Below are 24846 nucleotides of genomic sequence, written 5' to 3'. Positions count from 1 at the left end.
ATCATTGCATAATACCTACCAAGCAGTCAGCATTATTACAAAATGTTCTCAGTCTGTAAAATTAAATGCTGAAAGTTAGAGATGCCCACTTCAGTTGCACTGCAATTTCTTAGTGAATGGGACAGATTTAATGTATTCTTTTAGGGCATTCCCTTGAAATAACACATGACAAGATGTTTGTATTCTTGTCACACTCTGTAACATTTATTTAAGTTAAACTGTCACAGGCTATTGAGAATTACCTGTGATGCTGATCATTCTGATCGATCTGGAGCATTTCTCCCCGGGCCTCCGCTGAAAACAGGCTCTGTGGAACCTAGTCGGACTTTCCCGGTCAACAAATGATAAATAAATAAAATAAATAAAATTCATTCAGTGCTGTGGAAATAAAAACAACCTCAGCATACACATGAAATCTACTTACAATTTATTGAGTTGAATTGTAACTACAGATGGATAAAACATCTGTTTACATTTACATTCATTTTTTTTATTTTTCTACCTATTTGTGTATATCCTACACAATTACTTCAATTAATTTTGTCTTTTCCCCACTGTCAAATATTTGTATAATACATTTTATAAAAAAATATACAGTGTATTACTAATTAAATTAAAATATTATAAATGTACATTTATCATAAATTTTAAATAATTTCTCTGTGACCCAAGAAAGCCTTGAAATGTATGTATTAGAACTACTGCTTCCAAGACAGAGTGACCTGGCACTGTACTTTATCTAAGAAGGTCACTGAAACTATTCTTACCTTTATTCATTTGCAAATTCCTTGGTTCACGGATAATTCTGGAGTTCTCTGGGTCACAGAAAACTGCCATCAACATTATATATCAATCAGCACACTGATCTGAGTCTGTCATTGACCACCCATTTGAGATACTAGTACACATGCTCACTGGGTTGAATATGTACTTAGAAAAAGACTGCAGGGTCTTCTGATCATGATTCAGATATCAGACAAACATTAAGTTCACCTATAACTGTTGTAGGTTTACTTCATTCCAGTAATCCCCCATACTCACACGCATGCTATCCTAAAATATATATGGCCAGGCTATACTGAATACTGGTCAGGTGTTGGCCAGGGGGTGTCACAGGTTTATCAGGTGACCTTTGTGGTATCAAGGCAATTATCTGACTGTTATATAATGTTCAATTCCAGTACTACATTGTACGTGTACTACATGTCAATAAGCAGATCACACATTTGATACCAGTCTGTAACTTCAACAGGTAGGCTGATTTGAATGTTCAAACAATGTAAACAGCTACTTCTCTTCAATCAATGTGCTGTATATCCTGTTATAGTACTAACTAACCCACTGTATACAGTATATTGTGTGTGGTGTGTGGGATAATTTTTCAAATTCTTTGCTTAAGAACTGTAGACAAAGCCACAAATAATATGGGGAGGCCCCAAAATAGGCACAATTTGTAAATATTAATCTAATTCAATTAAAAAGTTAACACAGCAGCATATTTTGCATTAAATTTCACTTTCGGAACAGTAAGTATGAAACTAATGTCTGCCATTATTGTCCGATTAAAATCCTCAGTGATTTCCCATAAAATTAAAAAAAAGGGGTAAGGGCAAAAATATTAGGCAAAATCATGAACAGTAGTCACTTAGGTTGTATCTAAAAATATCACAGTGCTCAGTACTAGTGTGTGGAGCACAATTTTACTCACATTGCTAATTTTGCACTGTAGATGTTGCTTCATTCCTGACAGCTGATTGATAAGAACTATTCAAATACATTCTAATTTGCCCAGCCCGAATATTAGTAAGTATACTCAGCATCTGTGAGCAGATAATGAGGCAAGCAGTGCTTCTTGAGTAAAATGAGAAGCTGAACTGTGATTATATCCTCTTGGCTGATCTCTGAGTCCAAGTGTCTGATATTGCACCATAATGCAAAACTGGGTGCTAGAGTCTTATTGACATGACAGTAACAAGGTACATAGAATTGTATACAGCAGAGTCTAAAATGCAAGGGACATATGGTGTCATCAGCTTCCCTTCCAAACAGCTTTCTCATCTCCAGTATACACAAGCATAAGTTTGAGTAAAACACTGCCACCCCAAAGTTGTTTTTAGCTCTGCAATGTGTGTGGTATCTACATTTAATAATTGCCATTGATTTGTACCTAAAAGAGAGTTGTAAGACATTAAGATGTCCCCTTACTGGTGGCTAATTATGCATGGCTCCAACTGAAGAGTACTACATTCAGTGTGCGTGCTTGTGTGTGTGCCTATTCACTTAGCTCTCATCATAACAGTAGAACTGCTCCAGCATACTTTCAGATGAAGTGTATACTAGTAATTTACAAGTTATCATAAGAAATAGTACACAGAGTTTACTATTCATAGGAGCAATAAAAGTACAATTCCATGCTGCATACAGTATTGGTCAGCCTGAATCTCTGATAGATAGGATTCACAGCAAGGCTCTGCAACTGAGTCCCCCCCCTCACAAACATACACATGCACACACACAAACTCCAAACAATCCCTGAGGACATCACATTTTAAGCAAAATATTAAGTAGCCCCTTTACAGAAAAGCAGTCTGATGCTACTTAGCTGCATCAATCCTTGAGAAGTAACAGGTGTCCCACCATTACTGGGTTGTGGCCGTGTGGACACCTAAAGCATTTCATAGTGTGAACAGCTACCTGACTTTGTAGAGTTTGCTCCTAAATGGTACACAGTTGCCTGATCACATATGTGTGTCTCCAGACTCACCAGTTGTTGCAACCTCCTCCCTCAAAAGTGCCTTGTACAAGCTACCGATACATAAGGAAAAGGATTAACTAGAAGAAACAAACCGATGACCTAAAAACTGAAATAAAATAAATAATACCTGTCAAAACACTTGTCACAACTGGAACAACTGCAATGCTATCTTCCTAAAATAATCAGGGGCATAAATCACAGAAACTATGCAGACCATCTCAAAGCTATATCCCATTTCTTGGTATCATACAGGCTAGTAAAAGGTGATCTCTGCCTCGTACTGAACCTTAGCAGATATTATCCTGTCAGATCTATTACACAATCACAAGTCTAACAGTAGCATGAACACCTGCACATGTGATCATAATCTCTTTTGCAACATAAATATAACTTGTTGGAGGAATATGTGCATATGTATCACAGAGAATACCTCTTTTTTTTTGGAAATGTCTTCCATGCCAAATAAAGCAAAGTACTTCTCTTACTCTAGTGAAACGTAATTTGGATGACTGGATGGGAAACCACAAATTCATTCCTGGTTTAGCATCCATGTCCCTCATGGATAGGGGCAACAAGTAAATGTCCTAAAGTATCCTTGTTCTGCCTTCCTCTGTGTTATACGTATACAGAATACAAGGGCTAAAATACCATGTAACTGTAAAGCTAGGCTTTTTAAGATTCTTACAGATCAATAGCCTAGTAAGTACGTATGAGCCTTTAAGACTACTAGCTTCTAGGGCCTTGTAAAACACCTCTGTCAATTGTCCAAGGGAGTAGAATACAAGTTGTAAAATAAGTAAACAAACACAGAAACACACACACACACACACACACACACACACACACACACACACACACACACACACACACACACACACACAGTAACACATAGATAGATATACCTGTATCTATATAAAACAATATGACAGGTATGTGAAGTCAGCCAAAAGGACATAAACATAAATGTGCACACATTTAGTAGAATTCTAAGCATAAAACTAAGGCCTGTAAATATCCCCTCTCCTGCCCCAACAGATGTTTAAACAGGAACTTTGAATAATAAAACTAGGGATTGGCAACATCAGTTTGCATATGATTTCCACCCTTTAGCATTAGCCAAAACTCAACCAGACATTGCTCAGTTATTATTTTATAGGACTTAGAAACAGCTTAACAAATGGGTGGACAGCAGCAGTAAAACACACACACCTGTGTAAACAGTGATATGTACAAGTAGTTCATTACAGCAAAGTGCTTGTATCCAAACACTGCTACAGTTAAAAATACATGAAAGCAAATAAAATAATAGGTAAAATATAAATCAATAAGCAATACAGTAAGCTAGAAATAAATGCTTACATTAAACACTATTAATAAGTGATTGACTTCTAAGATGGCTGCACATTGAGTAACAGCTTAATTTTAGCTCTTTCAGTGTGAAAACAGAAACTCAGAAGAGAGAGCCAGTAAACTCATATTTTGGGTAAATTTCAGTAATTGGCTAGTAAGTGTGCCACCTCGATTGATGCCAGCAAAAAAGAAATTCAGAGAACCCGAAATAAAATCAATCTCAAAAGGTGAGGAAAAAATGCTCACTGGGAAGAATTCTGCAGATGTTCAGGAAAAACAGTGCAGAATCTAGCTTTGGTGCAAGACATGACTTCCAGTAACCTAGAGGAAAAAATAAGTCAAATGTACTCAGAGCTGATTAAAATAAATGAAACACTGATGGAGTATATCAACTCAAATAATAAAAGGCTGAAAAACATGGAAGAAGCTTTAAACAGCTATTCAGATGAGGTGATAAAATTGCAAAAATCAGAGATCAAAATGAAGAAAAGGCTGGCTGAATATGAGACTGTTCAAGAAGAGATGTTTAAAAAAATAATAGAATTAGAGGACAGAGCATGTAGGGAAAACCTGAGATTTTCTACTGTACCAGAGAAGCTGAAAGAAACAAACTGTACTAATTTTATGAAAGCACAGATAAGCAACTGGACTGGTATTCCACAGCAGGAGTTGTTAATTGAAAGGGCACATCAGGTGTATGCTCCAAACCTGGCCATGAGAAAGCAACCTAGGCATTTAATATTAAAAATGCAATCCTACCAATGGAAAGAGCTGATTCTGATAAAACTGTGGCAGAAGGATGAAGTTCTAAAAATGGGAGACAGTGGAGTGTTTGTGGAAAATGATTACTCACTGTACACCAGGAAGAAGAGAAGAAAATTTATTCCACAAATCGGGGAATGTCAAGAAGCGGGATGAGATTCAAACTGCTGTTACAATCTATCTTCAGAATATTCTTTCCTGGAGAAAAAAAAAGACTCATTTTTTGATGGAGAACATGCTAAGGAGGAAATACAAAAGCTAATCCAAGAAAAAAGTGAGCTGTGAAACACAAGGAGATTATGTGCCTTGTTCTTCAGGCAATAAAGACAACAGAGAAACTGGGCCAGTGAAACCTTTTCCAATGTTTCAATTAAAATGCTTGAGAGACAGAAAAAAAACACACAATTTGACTAGAAGAACCAAGAGTACATTGGAAATGAAGCAGAGACTGGATTTGGGAGACAGAGATAAACAGAAATAAAACCATCAACTCAAAAATTGACAAATAAATGTGGGATTACAAAGCGTTAATTATATTTGTAAAACATGAAAGAGTGGGAAAACCTGGAATATTGGATTTTTTTGACTTTGTTAAACATTTAGGGAAATCTAAAGCATATGCCATATTTCATGTCATTAATGTTTGGAAGAACACTTAGGTGAGGGGACGAGGAGAGAGAGTTAACTGTAAGCAAAACAAAATTTTATTTTTATTAACAGTATTTTTAAAATGCATGGTATAATCTGCATGCTATAAACTAAAGTTTTCTCTATTATTTACAAGTATAATGAGGATACTAAAGAAAACAGGTGCCCCTGTTTTTCCCTTTCTCCTTGTTTAGTTTTACAAACTGTAGGCACTGCAATGTAAAAAAAATACTAATAATAATAAGAAAAGTCTGGTCCAAAGACCATGGTACACGAAAAACTGATGTTTATTTTCTCATTCTTTGCATTGGGAATGACTGGATTAAGGCTCTTGGCTTGATCTAATAACAACTGTTAAGAGAAAGCAAATAAATAAAAAAATAACATTTTATATAATAGCTTTCCTTAGCAAATAAATGAATGCTTGTAGAAGCAATTATGTATGTGGTTCTCATCTCCATGGAGACAATCTGATAAAGAGCAACAAAAACAGAATATTTCTTTCTTTCAATGACTTTCTTTCAATGGCTAGGAGGCAATGTTTTCTAAAAGCATTCAAGTGTTTTCCCAATCTGGGAGAGCACTAAAGACAAATCAAAACTAGACAGCACATAGTAGAAGCACAGGCTGTACCATGCATCTTAGCATAGATAACCTTCCTTTTAGGTTAACCCAAGTCTATAACTGTGGCTGTCATTTTGGGGCAATTGCTCCTATTAGGATGGTAAAACTTCAATATTTGAAGATGTACATACCTTTGTGTGTTAGTATTAAATTAATAGGTTTTAGGGGTGTATTTGTTTTTTTTTTTGAGGGTTTTCAATAAAACAAACAAAAAATACACTTTATTCAACTGCTTTTACTGTAATTGTGTTCTTCCTGCTTGTTCTTAAGTGTTGAAACAGTTTTATTCTGCTGTCTTTATTACTGCTTGTTTGTAGCCTGATTACATTTGTCTGTTATTATAACCCTCTTAGTTTTGGTTTTAGCACTTGGGCTTCAGGCCAGTTATTTTACATTTAGGTCTACGTTCTTGTGGACAAGCTGTTATCAAAACCCTCTCTCCCCAGTCCATCCAAGTTTCAGAACACTATGTCTGGACAATTCCCATCAGTGTTTCCTGCCAGCCTGGTTGATATGGGCATACTGAGACTTTGTAGAAACTGCTTCATGTTCACTGACAGCCCTCTTCTCCTAGCACATAATTATTCTACTTGTGAGAAATGCATCTATATCATTAACCTGGAATCCATGCTCTCTCACACCTCAGTCAGTACCCCTGACAAAGAGGGGATTGCCAGTGTAAACACCACACCACTCACATCACATAGCCAAGCACAGCACACACCCACCTATACAGAGGTCCTCAATAAAAACTTACCTAAACAGCAGAGACTGCCAAAACACACTCACAACCATTCCACACATAGCATCAAACACATCATGGATAGCAGACAACACATTAGTGTCTCACAAACACAGCCCATAAGGCATAACAATAAACTCATACAGCCCATAAAGCACAAACCAAACATACTAGTCACTAGTGACTCAATTTGAGACACACCAATGTCCCCCTCACCAGGGTCAACAAGGAGAAGATCATGGTCAGTTGTCTGTCAGGTGCCAGAATCCACCACATCATGCATGCACTTAAGTCTCTCCACAACAGGTACAAGTATGACTCTGTCATTGTTCATGTTAGTGTGAATGACTTGAGACATACCTCTCTGCACTATATGAAGAGAGACACGATTGAGCTGTCAGAGTATGTGTCCCAGACAGGTATGACCCTAGCCCTAAGCAGCATCCTACCTTCACCAAGAATGATACCACAATACCAACAAAATATAATTGACTTCAACAATTGGCTTAGTTTCTGGTGTCATTCCAAGGGGATGTAGTATCTAGCTGCCTGGGATGACATGGTTGATAGGCCTCGATGCTTTGCCAGAGATGGCCTCCACTTGTCACCCCTGGGATTCAGGATTTTTGCCAAGGCTCTTGCCTCCCCCATTGTACCTTTTTTAGGCAATGTCCCACAGACAAATCTTCCAACATAAAAGATCTGTCAAAAAGCAAATTGAAGGTCATGCTGCTTAATGCTAGGAGCCTTAACCTGAAAATGCACTCACTGGAGGCACTCCTATCATTGGAAGATGCTAACATCTGTGCAGTCACAGAACTTGGTTCAAGGCTGCAGGGAGCACCCCTGCCTTACCAGGCTATACCTCATTCCACACATTCCGACCCCAAAATAAGGTCAGGAAGACTAAGGCTGGTGGAGTTTCTATTTTCATTAAAGACAAGCACATCTCCAGATGCGTTTGCCAGCATGATGCACTAGAACTTCTCCAGGTGCAATTGACAACTGGCAAGACATTCATCCAAGTTACAGCCAGCTATAGACCCCCCTCCATGACTCAGGACACCCACTCCTCCTACCTGGACCTACTTGAATCCATCAAGGTGCCCACTAACACCCTGATCCTTGGTGACTTCAACTACCCCACCATAAACTGAGTGAACTAGGCTTGGTTCTCATCAACATGGGCAACTGCTGCACCACCCCCATAGTAAGTTCTTTCCTGGTGAGATCAGACCATTGGTCTGTCTCATTCAAAGTGTCTATCCCATCCACTCCCCCCCAGCTGTAACAAGTCTAAAAAACTTCTCAGAAACTGACTACAACCTTCTAAGGAAGGGTTTCAGTAGCTTCACACCACCGCTCCCCTTAGAGGATGCAGACAAATATGCTGAAAAGTATGCCAGTGCAGTATACAAGCACCTGTACAACTGCATGGACTCAGCCATACCCAACAGAACTAAAACCTGCTCCTCAAGGAAACACAAACCTGTGTGATGGATATCTTCTATCAACAGGCTTTACAACAAAAGGAAGAAACTGTTGTCCAAGGGTAAAAAGGCACAAATTCCCAGTTGGAAAAATTCTCTCCTTAGCCTCAACAAGCAGATTAGATCACTAGTGAAAACCTCCAAAGCCAATTATGAATCAAAACTAGCCTCCAAAACAAAGGCTAACCACAAAGCCTTTTCAGTTACATCAGAAACCTCCATGGCAAAGCCCAGGTTTGTTCCAAATTATTTCTTAATGGTACCACTTACACTGATCCTGTTGACTTAGCCAACCTGCTAACAGATACACTCAAAACAAACTTCACCCCCTGCCCCCCAAAGGCCCTTTTGACATCCCTGATACTTACCCCGCACCTCACATCTCCATAGATCAAGTGTTAAAGGCCCTGTCCAAGGCAAAGAGGACAGCTTCCATGCAACCTGGTAGTATCCCAGGCTGTATTCTGCAACATCTTCAGCAAGAACTAGCCTAACCATTGAGCACCCTATTCAACCATAGCCTAAGTACAGGGTTCATTCCAGCAGAGTGGAAAACTGCCATTGTCATCTCTTTGCACAAAGGTGGTGCCACTACTGACCCTGGAAACTATCGCTACATTAGCCTGACAAGTCTGATCTGTAAGGCCATGGACCATATTATTATGGACCTCATAAACAAGGACATAGGCAATCTCCAAGCACTTGACCCCACCCAGTTCGAATTCGTCAAGGGCAGATCTTGCCTGTTGAACCTGGTTGACTTTTTTGAGACTGTCACCAATGGATGGATGAGGGAAAGTCAGTACATACAGCTTACCTTGACTTGGCCAAAGCCTTTGACACAATCCCCCACTTGGGCATCATCAAAAAGCTAACACAACTTGGTGTAAATCCCTATCTCATCATGTGGGTGGCCAACTGTCTCACTGATAGGACCCACAAGGTCAAAACAGGTGCCACCACCTCTGATAGCAGACTTGTCACTAGTGGTGTCCCCCAGGGATTTGTCCTGGGACCCCTATTGTTTGGCATCTACTTCTCAGAGGTCCAGGCAAAGACAAAAGTCCTGTGCCTGATCAAGTTTGTGGACGACTGTAAGTTGGGTGCTGTCATTGATTCCCCAAATGATGTTAACATACTTCAAGAGGGTCTCACAGCAACAAATAACTGGTGCCAAAGTCATGGCCTTAAGTTAAATGCAAAAAATGTCTTATCATACCATTCAGCAAAAACACGGCCCCTACTGATTACCACATTAACAGCAGCCCCCTAAGCACACAACCTGTGGTGAGAGACCTGGGTACACAAGTTGACAACAATCTCACATTTGCCCATCATGTAGCGGCAGTGGTCAGAAAAGTCTTTTACTTGGTTCATCTCAATAAGTAAAGGGATTGCATCCAGAAAAAAGGAGGTTATTACCTCTCTGTACTCTTCCCTCATTAGGCCAATAATTGAGTGCAACATCCCATTTGGTATGTACCTCTACAAATACCTGCACCAACTGGAAAGGCCACAGAAATACCTCACAAAGAGAATCCATGGCCTCCAACACCTGTCCTATGTGGACAGGCTCAAATCACTATCACTCTACTCTATATCATACAGATTGCTCAGAGGTGATGTGTTTCTCACCTATAAGGCAATCTCAGACCTCTACACTACTAGAGATGCTCCATATCCATAAGTCTAACTCCTCGCATAGTACCCGATCGAAAGGCTTAAATCTAATATGTGACTTTAACAAAACCTGCTGGAGAGACAGGTTTGTCTCCCAGAGGCTGCCCCATCTCTGCAATAGACTGACCATACACATCAAAGTACGTTGCTGACCCTCTTCAAGCACAACCTTGATGAGTGGATGGGTAACCACATGTTTGTCCCTGGGATTCCACCTGTGTCCCTCTTTGATAGGGGTGACAGGTGCTGATTGAGGTTTCATTTTGGGGATAAACTCTTGGCTAGGCTTGTAAGGGCCCCAGAGCCATTAGCCTAGTAATCTCCTATGATCCTATGAAAAAGTTTTGTAAGATGTGACATAGGCTCAAATGGATATTACAAGAAACAACTGTATCAAAGATCAACCTGCCAAACATTAGTGTATGCATGCAACACAAAAGCTGGAACTAGATACTTAATAAGTTGCGCATAAAAGGTGGGAATAATAACTTTTTAACAAAATGACACTTTCCATATCATCTTTAAATGTTAATGGTCTCACAGATATATAAAAAAGAAAGAGTAGTGAACTATATTAAAATATGCAGTGCAAATAGTTATGACACAGGAGGCACATTTGGAAAGAACTGAACATGTGAATTTGATAAATAAAATTTTTCAGACTGGTTATTCAATGGAATACCTGGGACAAAGAGAAACAGGAGAGGAGTTCCGATAGTGATAGAAGAGGATAAAAAAGATAATAATGGTAGATTTGTAGTATTAAGGGACTACTGACAAGAGAAGAGGATTACACTGGAATGCATTTATATTCCACCTAAAACTGCTACAATGGAGCTTAAGAAAATTCTAGGAGAAATAATCAGCTTTCAGCAGGGAATATTACTTATAGCTAAGGACTGGAATTTGATTTGCAACAGTGAAGATATGCCTGGGGGGTCCAGAAGGGAAGATATAACAAAGGACGATAGATATTTGAAGACATTTATGAAATTATTTGGCATGGATGATGTGAATTCAATAGTAGGAGTTAAGAGTAAATTTACATATCATTTCCCAGGATGCAAAAACTGGGCTAGGCTAGATAGAACTTGCATTTCACAGGAACATATGCATTTAATTGAAAGTTTTGTTATACATTCAATAACTATTCAAGATCACAAACCAATAATAACTAAAATAAAAACACAGGGGAATGAAATAAAAATGAGACATTGGCACTTTCCCACCTAACTGTTGAAAAGATGTATTTAAGGAATGGGTAGTAGAAATTATTCTGGAGTTATTAAAGAGGATAGAAATTTCTTCTGAAAATATAGCTAGGGAGTGGGATAAAATTAAAGTGGACTTTAAAAGTAGGGTGGAAATAAAATAGAGATATGGTTAAGAAGTAACAAGCATTATTTAGAGGGACTGACAAATGTTAAAGTATTGCAGAATAGGGGGAATCTCACAGAACAAGAAGAGGAGCAATTGCAGAATGGTAAGCAGAAAATAAGGGATTACCTTGATAATATGCACGAGGTTAGAAACACTGCTGATAAGGAACTGTTTTTTGATAACTCCAGAGCATAAAAACTTTTAGCGCAATGACTCAGACAACAGAAAGTAGAAAAAGTTGTCGCCAAGCTTAGGGAGCATATAGCAAGGAAAGATAACAAGAGATCCTATAGAGGGACTAGAAATATTTAGGACATTTTATGAAAGTCTGTATAAAGCAGCTAAATATGGAAATCAAGAAAAGGCACAAATGGAAATGTTTATAGAAGAATTAAATATGCAATGGTTAGAGGCAAAAAAGGTTCAATTACTAACAGTTAGGAAAGGAGAAGATGAGATAAAAATGGTGACGTATAACCAAATGGTGATGTATAACCAATCCATAGGAAAGTCCCCAGGAATAGATGGTATTCCTGTACAAGTTTTGAAGCTAGGAGGGAAAAACTGATAAAGATCTGGAATGTTTTGTTTAACAGTATTTTAAGAGGAAGAGAAGCGCCAACATCCTGGAAGAAAGCAGCGGTGGCTGTAACACCTAAAGAGGGTAAAGACCCATCAGATCCAACTTCATACAGTGCATTTCAATCCTAAACCATGATTGTAAAGTATTTATGTCTATAATGGCTAAAAGAATGGCAAAGGGTGATGCCAAAATTGATAGATATGGATCAATATGGTTTTGTGGAGGGGAGGCAGACATTTGACAACATTAACAGAACACTGGTGACCTAGAGGGAAGCAGAATGTAAGAAAATGCCATTGTTGTTGTTGGGTCATGATGCAGAGAAAGCATTTGACAGAGTTAGATGGGAGTTTATGAGCAGAAAAATAGAAGCATTTGCATTGTCTGATAAAATTATAAGGATGATTAGGAGAATATATGAGGAATCTGCGTTGAAAATTAAAGTGGGTTTCTCTCTGATAATTTCTTTTTGAGCAGAGGAACCAGCCAGAGGTGTCCTCTTTCCCTTTCATTATTTGCATTATATTTAAAACCACTGGCAAAGAAAATAAGGGAATCAGAAATTCAAGAATATAACTGGTGTGATAGTCAAGAAAAGCTGGCTTTATTTGCAGATGATGTTATTTTATACCTGATAAAACCAAAAAAAGGACATTTTAATGCTGTGGAACATTTTGAGGCAGTTTCAAATCGTTTCGGCATATAAAATTAATAAGGCTTAAACAAAGGCAATAGCTGTAAATTATGTATCCACATAAGAATTTGTTCAGCAATATTCATATTTATGGTGACATGGTAAAATGAAGTACTTAGAAGTATGGATTAAAAAGGATTCTGGTGTGGTAGCTCTAAGGATATGTGGGAAGAAGGAAGAAACTAAACAAAAGATAATACAAAAACTGAGAAATATGAACCTCTCTTATATGTATATGGATAGCAAGATATAAGCAGTTAAAATTGTTTTAGTCCATTTAGTTTTATACACAGGTCAGGCATATTTTTAGCAACCAGATGAAAAGCTGTGGATAAAGAGCTGACAGATTTTATCTGGGAGGGGAAGACAGCAAGATTCAAGTGGGATAAGCTGATTATTCCAATAGAACAAGGTGTTTTGGGTTTACCTGATTTGAAGGGGTGTTTCAGAGCTACACAGTTAAGGCTCCTATACATAGCACAAGCAGAAACCTATAGTTCAAAGTGGAAAAGGATGATGATGAAACAGGGGGAAACTCAGGAAACAAGGAGAGACTAGGATTTTGGATGCAGATCCTTAAGGAGAATAACAATAACTATAGAGAATATTATATTTATAAAGTAGCAGAAAGTATTCTAAGAACTAAGCCAATATGGGAATGGAGAAAGGAGATTCTGCCAATAAGATGACTGCAATTAGGGATACAGACAAAAGGCAAAAGGGGGCTGAAATTTATTGGAGAAAACTGGCAAAAGTACCTAGGTATTGGGAGCAAATAATTAGAGATAGGGTTGCCACCTTTCCAGGTGGCCAAAATGGGACAACTGTGGGACAAACACCAGATTTTGCAGGCCAAAACATACCCACGGCCAGTACAAGGGACAGAACTTCACTTTTTTGACTAAATAAAAGCTTATTCTTGTAGCATTTTAGTTGCTTATTCTATTTCTTACAACATTTAGGTGTTTCAGATACAGAATAACTGTTTTATGCAACTATTACATAAAATATAGGAAATAATTTTGCCCTAATATTTCAGGACAGTTGCCATTCTTACAATATTTTTGCAGGACACAACTGCCCAAAGAGGGACTGTCCCTCGCAAAGTGGGACAGGTGGTAACCCTAATTAGAGAGGGAAAGCTAATAGAATGGAAAGGGGCCAAGAATTTATTTGACTTCAGGCCAGGGATTGCCTTCCCTATCAAGGATTGATATCAGAGTACAGGCAAAGAGAAAGAAATAGGGAAATTCTAAGTGAAAGACTAGCACTGGTAAAGGTTTTAGTAGAATCTAGAACAGAAGCTGTTGTTAGAAAAGGAATAATTAGTAGAGCATAGAAAATATTGCAAGAATCAATCATAAGAGATTAGAAAGGATTGGAAAGAGAGACTGGATAAGCAATTCACAAACAAATAATTGGGGAATATATGTATGTCTCCCAAATATGCAACACAGTCTAGAAGATTTAGGATCTTTGCTTGGAAGTGTTGCATATGTATTTTTATACTCCAAGTAGACTCCAAAGATTTTTTTTCCTCAGGTAGACCATAATTGTTGGAGGTGTGATGGGGAAGAAAGAAGTAATTGGAAACATGTTTTCTTTGAGTGTAATGTGTTGGCAGAGTTTAAGATTCCTGCAGACTATTCTGTCACGGATACTGGGTGAGGAAATTGCTATAACTAAGGAAATGATTTTTTGAGCTATGATACAGAATCAGAATTGCCTAGACATAATATGGTCTTGCTGAGTCTAATTATTGTGGTTGTCAAAAAAAGCAATTACTAGAAAATGGAAATCAAAGTCTAAACCAACTGTACTAGAAGTAGTGAATATAATAACATAGATAAAACAACCGGGATTGGGATCTTTAGAAAAGGATAGGAGCAAACTACATAGAAATAAAATAGGAGTTGTGGGAACAATACATGCATAGGAGGAACAGAGGTTTAAAAGGAGGCAGGATTTGAGTGAGCTATTTGATGTTTGTTTGACAATGACTGGAGAGATTATAAGTGATGTATAATGTTTGCAACTAACATTATGTCAATACGGTTTGTGATGTATAATGTTTACAACTAAAATTATGTTAATATGGTTTGCTTTCATTTATATGAATGTATGCTTGCATATGTTATAAGTGAAAATTTAATAAAGATGTTTCTTGTTTAAAAAAACACAATTAATAGGTAATTGTGAGCATACTGCATATCAGAGATTCAGATGATGTCATAAGCCAAGGTAAGTAACTGTTTTTTGAAGAACTTTTTAAAATCTGACAGCATGGGACACTTCCAATGACAAGGGGACAGTGAAGCTGGGCACAAGGCCTGATAACAAGACTGAATGCAAGGTATCTATAGTCACACCCTGGACACTTCCATCAACCCAATAAGAATAAAAGTAAAGGCCTAATCAGATAGTAGGGGACCAAGAGCTCTCTTTATTTGTCCCCTCAGAAATCATGTTTTGTGGCCCAGCCCCCCAGTACCCAGTGTTCACTTTGGGTCTAGCAGCTACTCTCCAACCCCCCAGACATACTCCATTTTCGCTGGGGCTGGTTGTGGATCTTGAAGGGGGGTTCCTGTGGGATTGGCTCATCTGTGCTTCAATCTGGAGGGGGGGTTATGACCTACTGACTCCTTTTCCCTACCTCTCATGCTAGTTGATTACATCTGAGAGTAACACCCCTCTTTGGACCATGCCTCCACGTAGGGAGCATATTAAGTGCCCTTCGCTGCTATTCCATCAGTCAACCAAGCAACTAATCAAACCCAGGTTAGTTGGGTCATAGGGCTTTATCCCTCTATGCCACTGGAGCAGCTCAGGACCATGAGTTCTTTTGATATGGGACAGCCATGTTGTATGGGACTAAGGTAAATAACAGCAAGATTTTAAAAGTAAGAAAGCTCTAATTGGTAGCCAGTGCAAACTCTGTAGAACTGGGGTATTATGAAGGTTTCTAGAGGTACTTGTGAGTAATTTAGCAGCAGAATTCTGGACTAGTTGCAAATAAGCTCACTGTTTAGTAGCCCCAGGTAAATGAACTTAAAACAATCAAAGATGTAAAGACAGCAGGGCATGCAATACCACCAAAACATCTTCAGAAGGAAGAAGGTATTGGAACAAAAATGTTTTATAAATGAAAGCAAATTGCCTGTCATTATTTTATTCTGACATCACCTACCCATCTATGTGTTCCATGTGTGCCCACAAGGGGCTAACACGATGCATCATGCCATTCTTTTTTTATTTTCTGAATTTTGCAATGTTATAGATATAATCTGCTACCATCGTAAGCAGCAACAGATGGTTTATAACCAGTTCAAATCATTGTCTAAAGGTATACGGGAGTGCTGTTTGTTATGCTACTAAATGTTCCAAGACACAATTATATGTAGTAATAGCCATGTTTGTGTCACCATCAGACATAATCTGCCCAAAACAAATTAATCCCCGTGATAATTCAGTGGGCAAATTAAATGAATTGTGTGACAATTTGATTTTCATATGTAAGGGACCTCTATCTGAGTTTGAAAAATTTGTGGGGGAATTCTAACAGTCATGGTTTACAGTTTTGTTGTCACACAGACTTCAGTACCATTAGTTTTCTGGATGCCCAGTTTTTTGTGAATGAGATGGGAGTTATTCAATATGTTCCATTTAGGAAGAATACTGCTGTGAATAATTTTTGGCATGCTTCCAGCATGCACCCTGAACATCTCATTAAGTCATTGCCTTATGGTGAATTTAGAAGAGTATGGACGAATACTTCTGAGATGGCTTCTAAAGAGAAATCTCTGGCTGAAGTAGAGGAGAGATTATCGGCCAGAGGGTATTCTAGATCTATTCTTAATGAAGCAAAGAATAAATTGTTGAATAAGGTGATAATTAGGGAACAATTGCATGAGAATAGTAAGTTAGGACACAGAATTCAATTTACTTCAACAGAGGAGGGGACAGAAAATAAAATATTTTATGTTACTAGGTTTAGTCCCTTTTCAGACACTCAGACAGATGGTTACAAGGTTATGGCCAATGATAACATGTGATGATAAACTCAGCACTTTATTTCCACAACATGTGACTTTTTGGAGATTTTTAAACCTAAAAGAATTGTTGAACTACCCAATTTCCAATCAGACCCAGAATAGTTCATTAGGGTATTTTCCTTGTGGGAGATGCAGTGTGTGCCATAGAATCAGAAATTTATCTAATACTATGATCAATGGGCACAGATTTGTCTCTCAAGCAAAGTTTATTTGTCAATCCTGTGGTGTTATATACATTCTGGGTTGTGGGTGTGATGATGTTAGATACTATATAGGTCAAACCAAAAGATTTTTGGAACATTTGGGAAATATTAGAAGGGGTAATATAGGCATCAGTCCAGTGGGAGAACATTTTATTGAAGTCCATTCTGGAAATTTTTATTCCCTGTTTTCTAGTGTATTAGCCCAACCATCTGGTAACTGTGGTAGTGGTACTCTATTTGCTAATAAGTTAAATCAGCTGGAGACTACTTTCATTTTTAATTTTGGAACCTTGGTCCCACATGGATTAAATCAGGAGGTGTTATTAAATTTCTGAAGAAATGTCATTGATAATATGCCCGTGTGTGTGTGTGTGTGTGTGTGTGTATTTTCCATATGAGTACATACACACATTATGAGAAGGTATTGTATTTTTTTATGTAAACTTGGTTGAATTTTTTTGATGAAGTTGTTGCTGCAGAATTCATTTTAATTTTGCTGCTGCCAAAGTTCTATGGGAAATGTAGTAGTTTTTCATGACTAAGGGATGTGTTTATGTATAATGTGCACTGGTCACTTTAAAAGTGGGATGTATAGACAAATTTTGAAACACAATTGTTTAATTGTTTAGTTTATTTAAGCTTTAGAATTTGATAGGTTGATATCCCTTGAAGACGAAATGCCGAGGTACCAGGATTAAAGCTGTTTGGTACTCCAAATCTGTGTACGCCTTTTGGATTTATTAACTGTCTGATATTTCCAGAGTAGTCAATTCTGTTTCACTTACTTTTGCATAGGTACCTATCAGACCTGTTATCTGACCAAAGCAGGATAGATGCTTGTAAACCACAGTACTCTCTTGTATGCTGTGGCCAGGAATATGTTTAGAACAAAGTGGACATGCTTCCCATTTTTAAAAGACTGGAAGATCCTCTCCGAGCACTGTCAAGGAATTCAAACATAGTTCTGGGCTCTGTTCACAGGTAATAGCCTTGTTGAGGCCCATGTTACAAGCCAACCAAATCACATTAAAATTTTGTCTTTGGTTAACAATATCCCACTGTTAGAACTGTAACTGTTAACACTTACTGTGTTTGACAGTACACTGCTTTTTTCAAAGATGGGCAGCAACATAGCACAGATGTGGCACAGTTCTGTGTTGCTATATAACTACGTATTAAGAATTTTTTTATATTTTTATGCTGAATTGCTGGATTCCTTAATTTAGTATAGCTGTCCACCAAGTGTAAGTGATGACCATTACTGATATAATTTATACTTACTACTACAAATGTGGACTACTGCTTCCTAGACTGTATGTGCCCAGACTAAGAGCCACAGTTAGGTGTAAACTCCTGGGCTCACTAATAACTTTGAATCCTTTTGGTTCCAGGACAATGCAATTAATATCTCCTCTTTTCACCCATCAAGTAGTAACTGTGTCTGCCATTCGCTAGGCCTATAGATACCACACATGCTCATTGGATCTGAGTGGTTACTTAGAAAAGTTTGGGTCTGTGGCAGAACTAGATATGCTGTCTGTCCCAACCACCCACACCACAAACTAGTTAATACTTGTACATCCTCAATTGTCTCTCCTACTCAAGAAGTAGTCAGTCAGCTCAGTACCATTAATTAACATTCTGTTACTTCAAATTAAACTATTTCTAACCTTATTATAGTTACTCAATTATCCCAAATCTGCTACAATAAATTGAAAAGACAATAAACCATTTTGTTTAATGCACAGATAAAACAGTTAATTATTTTTCAAAACATGCTAATGTATTCATCCTACTAAGTCCAAATTGTGTAACATACATCCCTCCAAAATATAAAAAGATTTTTGCTGCATAAAACTCAGATGGTCCTCCCTCCCTCAATTACTGCATTCCAAGCCCAATCTTTTTTCACAATTATGGTACTGTACACTATATTGCATGTCATGTGCACAAAATTCCACTGTTGATCCTACACAAGATTCATTGGCCACTAAAAAGGGGTTAAAAATTGTACAACTTAGTGCAATAAGTATGCAAACAAAGTGCATTTTCTGGACAGTTGCTTGCTTCTATTAGTCAGATATAATGGAATTTAGCGAAGCATGGCTAAAAAGGTTCCTGTTAATATTCCAAGGAATATAACTGTGATCTTTGGTATAGAAGAAATTAAAGTGTAAACTGGGGGAGGGATACATACTAAGTGTGCATATCTGCCATCATGGAGTATACTGCATACTTTGAGTTAAAACAATCTCAGAGTTTGTATGTACAGATGGTGGGGGTGCAGGGCAGGCTTTGTTTTGAAGATGTAACAGCATGTTTCAAAATTTGCTGTTGCTTGTTCAAGTCACAGTTTATTTTTTGATTGTTGAGTTTTGCACTTATGATGAAGCTTTTTATAATGCCTACTCATAACCTCTATATATCCAAAGCTTCTTTAAAAGCAGTCTTAACTAATTCCTGGCTCTGCTCATGCTCATCACCAAGTTAGTCCTTTTCTATAATCTCATCTCTCTCTCTTTCACCGCTTTCATCAGCAAACCTCACTTTTTCTATTTCTCCACTTTTTTGCAGTCATCATCTTACTTCACTTACTCCAGCTATAATAATTTTTCATTGCTTGACCTAACATCCCTGTCTCCAAACTTGCTACTATTTACTGTTCCAGTACTGAAAATCTTAGTCATTTCCTGTGCTACCAAAGTACATATCCTTCAAATACTATTTTGTAGTTTGTCTGTTTCTCTAGTAACGTTATACACATACTTTCTCTACCCTTCTTTACTCACATTCCTTACTTTGCTAAACAATTTTCTCTCTCTCTCACCTTTGATACTCTTTGTCAACTTATTTAATAATCCTTTTTCTCAACTAACTACTCTTTCTATATATATCGTTTTGAATTCATGTGTTTTTCCAAAATATTCTCATCTTTGCCTCTTGTAATTTTAAACAAATTAAGCTTGGTTCTCTATATCTGCTACATTCTACTGATTTTGCTTTCATGTAATATGATGGAGCACTTCTCTCCTGGCCTCCACTTTAGACGAGTTATTGCCAAGTCAGGCTTTCACAATAAAAAATGTCAATAAATAAAAAAGTAAATAGATATTATCATTATTCTCCCTCACATTATACATTATGTATTCAAACATTAGGAAAGACAGACTGAAAGGGCCGGTGGAATTTCCATGCTACATAAGTATACATGCTGTCTCTCATTGTATCTGAAACCTATGCACTGTGAATCAGTTCTTCTTAAATCAAAATGACTGATACCAAACCAATATCCACTACTTGCCTTTACATATCTCTTTGTAAGATGAATCCATAGCTGATGAGAACTTATTCTGGCTTTATTCATGTTTCTTCTAAATTTATTATCTGGGGTGACTTTAATGTTGACTAGAGGCTACTAAATAATAAGTCCAGTCATCCTACCTATCAGCATGGTTTCACTCAGGTCACTACACATAGAACTCATGCAGAGGAATGCTGGCAAAGAAAATATCCTTCTCACTGTCCTTGTTTCAAAAAAACGTACATCATCCTGTGTCTTATCTTACATTTTAAGCAGTCATCCATCTAAATGTGTTATCTTGAATGCCACAAAAATACTTAGCACTCAGATACTCTTTTACCCATATAATTAAAAAACTGTAATGTGACATCACTAAACCTTGCATTAAGTAACAAAGCTGGTCTCCACTGTTTAGTCTCACTTTGGATAAGGTTGCCACTTCAGTATTTTTAAAAGCACAGAACAAGTTTGCTCCTCTCAGAAAGAAACATATAAGAGACAATTTCCTGTCTTGGGTAGCTGCTGGTACTGTACTAAAATTAAAAAAGATGATAGCTTGGCTCCGTGGAATAGAGAAATGGATTCCTTACTGCAACCCAGACAACTGGAGTTTGATTAGTGACCCTGGCACTGGAGAGGCCAAGCAGTGAGGGAGAGCAGTGAATAAGAATGGCCTGCTTATCTCTTCTTGGGATGGACAGGGCAGCAGGCACTTGGGGAACATATGAGGAAGTGTGATCTCTTTGATGAAGACCCAAAAAACTGTTTCACATGCTCAAGGGGGTGATGGCAACTTTCTGGCAATGTTCCTTTTGGAATGAGGGATGAACAGTGCAGATAGCCCACTGCACATGCTCCTCCAGCTCTGCAAGCCTGGTGTTCACAGAGAGTAGAGCCAGAAGACAAAAAACATTGAGCCATCTCAAATAGTCTTTTCAGTGATGGTCATTCATGGTCAGCCCTTAACCAGCTGATGAGGAATGAATGGAATAATTGTCTGGCAGGGGGTGATGTTCCACAGACAGTGGGGGGCAAAGAGTGATAAAAAATTAAAATGATATTGGCTAATAGGCATCAACTTTGAACAGCCTGTTACAAGACTAACTACTGATCTCTGTAAATTCAGTCTGAATGCATTAAAGTTAAAAAAATCTTTCCTGCAGGCAGTTTTACTGCCTTGGCAACATGTAAACAAATAAATAAATAAATTAAATTAAAAAAAAAAACTTACGAAAAAGCATTGACCACTTCCTTTAGCCAGGTCATAATCACATCCTATTTGCATTCCCTCAGTTTGATACTTTACGAATCATTTCCATGACCCTGTTCAGAAATAAAAGTGTCAAACACCAAAAATACAAGAATTGACATATCTTCCATACATCCTTTGTCTTACTTTACCCCACAGACATGAGTATTAATGTAGTCTTCAAGCAACTCAAGGCTGGTTCAACTGATTGTGATGATCTTCCCCTTGATTTCCTACAGATCAAAGCTCAGTCTATTTCATATCCAGTTAATATTTTCATAAATAGGCCCATCAAGGAAAAAAAGTCCCATTCTGCGGGAAGCAGTTCTTTACTATTCCTCTACAAAAGGGTAGGTTGTTTATGTCACTCACTGACTGTCACCCCATCACAGTACTGTCACCTATTTCCACAATTTTAGATAAATGTGCTTAGCACCAACTATATGCACACCTATTACATTGTAACATTATCTCTAATGTGGTACAGTTTTCACCCAACACTGGCACTGATACTCTCTTCTGGGTATTGTCATCTGCATCTGTGATGAAATTTACTGGGAAAAATTTGTTAATACTATAGTTATGTATGCATGTATGTATTTATCTATTAACTGGCTAGGCAGACTAACCACAAGACCCTTTTCAAACATGATGTCTCAGTAGATATCAAAACAAAGAAAAACAAATGTATGATGTAATAATAATGATAATAATAATGAGTTATTTACATCACACTTAACAAATACTGTCTTTCGGCTTTCCCGGTTAGGGGACGCCACAGCGGAACTCCGGTCCGCTAATGATTGGCAGTAGATTTTTACGTGCTGGCTTGCCGGGCCTAACGCACAACCTTCAATGAAGGAACGCCCATTCACACATGTCGACACACAGAAGACACTCTAACTGAGAATTGAACGTGCAACGTCTAACTGTGAGGCGACAACGCTACCGCAGCACCACCACCGCAGTATATCACACTTAACAAATGCTCATATTATATAAAACATTAGCAGTCTTAAGTATACATACTATATTATTTACAGTGAATTAAAATACTACATTCTAAGGTAGTGATTTTTGGCCTTATTTAAAGTCTTTGATGCTATCTCTTGTTTATGACTTTTGCAGATCTTGGAAAATCTTAACTTGTTTTAAAGGCAAGTAATCGGCTTTCTGATTATTTGAACTGTAGAATTCATGCAGTAAGGCTTCCATTGCACTGGACATAAAGATATAAAAAAAATAAGGACACGACACTGAACCTTGTGGAACACCACTTAAGAGATTATGCTCCTGCAATGTTGCAGTTCGAATCTTGACTGATTTCCTACCATTTAGTCAATTAGTGATCCATCTTACCACATAAGCACTGATATTCCACTTCTTCAGTAATAATATGGAACTGAATCAAAGGCCTCTGTTGACAAACCTCTATCCAGGGCCACAAACACCTCAGAGTAGAACAAAATCAGGTTTGTTGTAGAGGATCTGCTCCTTGCAAATCTGAATTGGGGTGTGTATGTAAACACACACACACACACACACACAAATATATATGTACATATAAATATATTTATATATATGTGTGTGTGTGTCTATATATAGTGATTTCCTATTTTTTTTAAGTATTGGAGTCTCTCTTTTTCAAATGTTTTCCCAATATAATTGTTAGGCTAATAGACCATACTTTTCTACTCTATCAGTTCTGCCACTCTTATAAATTGGTACCGTATCAGCACATTATCATTACATTTGTACAAATCCCATTATTAAGGACTGTTAGAACAGAAAGTATGACACTGGTTGTATAGACTCCTTAATGTTTCACAAGAAGTAACCTTTACATCCATCTTGTTCAGGAACAGATTATTATTATTATTATTATTATTATTATTATATTTAAAGTATGCTTCAGCCATTTTTCTTCATTTACTGGATATCTTTCTTCTACAGGTATTAATATATCCTGTTTAGGTTGATTATCTTTTCACCCTAGAGTCTGGAAATTTCATGGCTAATTCTCCTACTACCATCTCCAAATGTATTAACAAGTTTCCTTCTTCATTCAAAATAATATAATAATATCAGCACCTTTGTATTTTCTATATTTCCTATTTTGCCTATAAACAGAGTTTTATTGTCCACTGTAAATCTTGTAAAGTTGAATTTGTAGTTATTTTTATAGCCTCTTATAGCCACTTTGAGGTTTTTTACACTATGTTTATACTTCTTGATGTTTTTAACTGATGGTTGAGCTTTCACTATCATCCACTGTTTTTTATATCTACAGAGTCTTAATAACCTTTTATTCTATGAGTGTACTTATTTATCCTCGTTTTACTCAAAAGTATCACATCAGGGATCTGTACATCAATTCATTCATTAAATGTTGCGGTTAATAGATTCAAATTCTCTTTAACACAACCAATGATGAATTATTTTTTCAGTACAAAACATACAACTCTATTAACTTCTCTAATTTCATAGTTAAGACCTTTTACCTGACATCAAACTATCTTTGTTGTTGTCATGTAGAAAAATAGCCTCAAAGGTAACTAAAGAATGACCAGAGTTACCTGGGGGTGGACAATTATAACTTCTATAACTTTTTTCCTTCTGGGGCCAAGACCACATTTAGTATATTTGCATTTATTGTGGGTGTTTTGTCAAGTTGATATAAAAGCATATAATTTATTATATCTATAATTATTTCTTCAATAGTGTTCTTAGTAGAATATGTATCCCAGTGTTGGGCACATTTAAGTCTCCCTCTATTATAATTCTAGTGTCTGAGCTAATTTTTTCAATTCGGTAATAAAACTTTTACAGACCAGATGTTACATTTAGAATTCTATAAAAAAAATACATCCTGACAGTACTTTCATGGATTACAACTGAGACTGATAAAAGCTCAGACACTGAGCTGTTATAGTACAATAAAGATTTATTCTTATTTTTGGAATACCTCCTTTATTGACTAAGCTGTAGTTATGATGTCCCTCATAACCATTTATTCTAGTCGGACTTTGGTTAGTACCAAACTAGTGATGGGGGATTCGGAGAAATTCTCTACACCAAGCTAACTGGATAATGCAGTTTAGTCAATTAAGAGAGAGAAAATCTGTGATTCAGGGACAGGATAAAGCAGTGCAATGGAACTCCTCATTAGCATATAATTACCATGACCCTGACTTGAACACTGTGTTAATGAACGTGATTGCTCTAGGGTTCTCCCTACTAGCCTACCTATTACAGTAGCATAGGCACTCAACTTCCCTAATGATGTCCAACAGTCAGGCAGACAGACATGCAGTCACACACAGATCTGGCTGT

The sequence above is a fragment of the Protopterus annectens genome, chromosome 5.part0 (genome assembly GCF_019279795.1).
Source record: "Protopterus annectens isolate FY-2018-M chromosome 5.part0, PAN1.0, whole genome shotgun sequence".
Lineage (NCBI taxonomy): Eukaryota > Metazoa > Chordata > Ceratodontiformes > Protopteridae > Protopterus > Protopterus annectens.
This window is presented reverse-complemented; position numbering follows the sequence as displayed.